Source organism: Arachis stenosperma, chromosome 3 (assembly GCF_014773155.1).
Source record: "Arachis stenosperma cultivar V10309 chromosome 3, arast.V10309.gnm1.PFL2, whole genome shotgun sequence".
Classification (NCBI taxonomy): Eukaryota; Viridiplantae; Streptophyta; class Magnoliopsida; order Fabales; family Fabaceae; genus Arachis; species Arachis stenosperma.
This window is the reverse complement of record NC_080379.1, coordinates 60,465,768-60,469,483: the sequence shown is the minus strand read 5'-3', so window position 1 is coordinate 60,469,483 and position 3,716 is coordinate 60,465,768. Positions and strand designations below refer to the sequence as shown.

Below are 3,716 nucleotides of genomic sequence, written 5' to 3'. Positions count from 1 at the left end.
CAAGGAAGCAACAAAATCAATAAAGGAAGCTTGAAATTCAAATGGGACGTTTAAGCTCCAGTTTAAGCCTAAACTGGAGCTTAAACGCCAAAATCATGAGAAGAGAGGAAATGCTGTAACTGGCGTTTAACCTCCAGTTTGACCTCAAACTGGAAGTTAAACGCCAGAATGAGAGAGGGCACTAAGAAGCATTCCACGTTTAACCTCCAGTTTGACCTCAAACTGGAGGTTAAACGCCAGAATGAGAATTGAACTAAGGGAGGCACAAAAGCATTTCCACGTTTAACCTCTAGTTTAACCTCAAACTGGAGGTTAAACGTGTTCGACACTTTCTTTTCTCACCAAGAAGCATTCCACGTTTAACCTCCAGTTTGACCTCAAACTGGAGGTTAAACGCCAGAAGTAAGAAAGGCACCAGGAGCATTTCCAAGTTTAACCTCCAGTTTGACCTCAAACTGGAGCTTAAACGTGTTATATGGAACAGCTTGACCATGCCTTCTTCAAACGTAAATAACTTGAGCTACAAAACTCCAAAAGAGGTGATTCAAAATGCATTGGAAAGAAGACATCTAGAGCTTTCCAAGCATATATGGCATGCATGGTGGATACTAAAAATTGAGGGAGAAAACAGCCCCGTAATGTGCATAGAAGAGCATAGTACCAACATGCAATCAGGCCAGCTGACCTCTTCACCTTCCTTGGAGTATAACGTGAGCTATAGAGATCCAATTGAGGTGATTCCAGTTGCGTTAGAAAGCTGACATCCATAGCTTTCCAACGAGGTATAATAGTCTATATTTGGCATCAAATTGGCAAGGTTGACAAGAGAACAAAGTGACGACTCAAGAAAGGGAGGTTAAACGTGTTCTATAGTGTGTTCTTCATTTCCAAGTTTAACCTCCAGTTTGACCTCAAACTGGAGGTTAAACGTGTTCGATAGTTTTTGCCTCCAGGGTGTGTTTTTCATTTCCAAGTTTAACCTCCAGTTTGACCTCAAACTGGAGGTTAAACGTGCTCGACCCAATATGCCTCCAGGGGTTGCTTTCTTCATTTCCAAGTTTAACCTCCAGTTTAACCTCAAACTGGAGGTTAAACGTGTTCGATATATTCACTCTCCTGGGTGTTTTCTTCCAATTCCATGTTTAAGTTTTAGTTTGACCTTAAACTGAAACTTAAACTTCAACTTAAACACCACCATTTGAAAAGGTTTCTGGGCCAAATATATTGAAGTTTAAGTTAGCAATTGAGCACAAATTCTAACTTAAACTTATTATGGCATGAAACCCAATTGAATATCATGGTTTATGGGATTGGGCTTGAAGAATTGATGAGTCTGGAGCATCCATTTGTTGAGTCTTGTGTCATTACTTGTTTATCACTAAGTTTGCTCAATAAATGTTACAGATTTGAATCACAGCCTCATCAGGATTATGGACCATAAACCCAAAGCAAAAGGAATTCAAGGAAAGGCCTCAAAGCCCAAGGAATACAACAGAAGCTCAATTTAGAAAGTGTATAAATAGGATAGAATTTAAGTTAGTGGACACTTTTTGACATCTTTGGACCTTTTGACACTTTAGAACTTTTCATATTGTGTAATTGAATTCTGAGCTATGACTCACTAAACCCCTTTCATTGGGTTAGGGAGCTCTATTGTAATTCAATGAATCAATAATAGTTTTATCTTCTTCTTCAATCTTTTCTCTTGAATTTTGTTAGAAAGCTTCTCGATCTAATTCCATTGGGTAATTGTCTTGGGAAAGAAATTACCCATAATTGGAATCCTTCGGAACCTTGGGAAAGGAATGGAGGATTCATGCTAGAGAAGCTTTCTCACAGTGAATTGGATTGGGGTTTGGATGGATATTGTGACATGTAATCCTACCAAATTGTGGTCCATGAAATTGTGTGGTATAATCAGTGATCAAGCTACATCTCTTCTTATGAACATTTAAACCAAGGGATTGGGAATTTGTTTGTTTTTAGAGAGAATTGGTGAGCCAAGGAATTGGGATCCAATCATATAAGATCGCCAAGCAAAATACAATGAATGCATTGGTTGAGGAAGAGATGAAACATTTTGATTCGGAGATTTCAATATCTCCTAACCCCAATGAACTCCCCATTTCCGATCTACACCTTCTATTTACATTCTGCACTTTCAATTCATGCAATCACCCCAATTCCCTTTTAATTTCAGCAATTTAATTTCTCGCACTTTCATTCTTGCAATTTAAGATTCTGTCATTTCCATTCCTTGCAATTTACATTTCCCGCCAAATTTACTTTATGCAATTCACATCCAATTCTTGATTCCGCTCAACTAACCAAACTTCTAATTCGAATTGCTCATTCAACCAATCCTTGTGGGATTCGACCTCACTCTATTGTGAGTTTTTACTTGACGATAACCGGTGCACTTGCCGGAAGGAATTTTGCCGTTCGTGCAATTTCCTAAAATCGTAGCATAACAAGTTTATGCAGCATCAAGTTTATGGCGCCGTTGCCGGGGATTGGTTTTCGATTGACAATTCTCAAATTGGAAGTTAACTAGATTGAGCATTTTTCTTGTTTTGTTAATTTAGTTCAAGTTACTTGCTGAGTTTCAATTTCTGCACTCTGTTATTTGCTTTTATTTCTTTATGCCTTTAATTTCAAGCAACTAACTCACTGACCCACTAACTATTTGAATTAATTCCTCAACTGCTCTAACCAATACTCTTCCATTAACCAAGAGTATTCCACTTGTTTGTTGCTTGTGGTGTGTTCTTGTATGACAGGTAGGAGAGGAGAGACATCAACTCCCCCATATACCGAACCAGAGAGGACCCTTCATAGACTTAGAAGGGAAGCAAGAAGGAAGAGGGTACTGGGAGAAGAAGAATCTGAAGGAGAATCTGAGGATAACTTTGAAGAAGCTCTAGATCTCAACATGGATAGAGAAGTTCACAACCATGAGAGGGTTGATGGAAACAATGCCATTCCTGAGAGGAGGGTTCTTGGTTCATACATAAACCCAACCTCTGGGAATTGTGGTAGTAGCATTCAGAAACCACCCATTCAGGCCAAAATTTTTGAACTCAAACCACAGCTCATATCATTGGTGGAGGATCATTGTTCATTTGGTGGAAGTGCTAATGAAGATACAAACCAACATCTCACCAAATTCCTGAGAATTTGCGACACTGTGAAGTCCAATGGAGTTCAGGAAGATGCCTATAAACTGCTCTTGTTCCCATTTTCACTTAGGGACAAGGCAGCTAAGTGGCTGGAATCATTCCCAAGGGACAGCCTAACAACCTGGGATGAGGTGGAGAGCAAGTTTCTGGCACGTTTCTACCCCCCACAAAAGGTCAATAAGCTTCGATCTGAGGTTCAGACTTTTAGACAACAGGATGGTGAGACGCTCTACGAAGCATGGGAGAGGTTCAAAGAGTTGACAAGGAAATGCCCACCAAACATGTTCCCTGACTGGGTGCAATTGCACATCTTCTATGATGGGCTTTCCTATGAATCCAGGAAGGCTGTAGACCATTCATCAGGAGGCTCATTGAACAGGAAAAAGACTGTGGAAGAAGCCATTGAAGTGATTGAGACAGTGGCTGAGAATGAGTACTACTATGCTTCAGAGAGACACAACACTAAGGGAGTCATGGAGCTGAACCATGTTGATGCAATTCTAGCCCAAAACAAGGTGTTTGCCAAGCAACTAGCAG

General features: G+C 40.0%; 1 non-coding gene across 1 annotated transcript; it reads right to left on the bottom strand.

The window, feature by feature from the left end:
• Positions 1 to 3,358: 3,358 nt before the first annotated feature.
• LOC130970894 (small nucleolar RNA R71) lies at positions 3,359 to 3,462 on the bottom strand. Its single transcript, XR_009082140.1, has one exon. It is a non-coding gene; the product is annotated as a small nucleolar RNA R71 (small nucleolar RNA).
• Between the last annotated feature and the right edge of the window lie 254 nt (positions 3,463 to 3,716).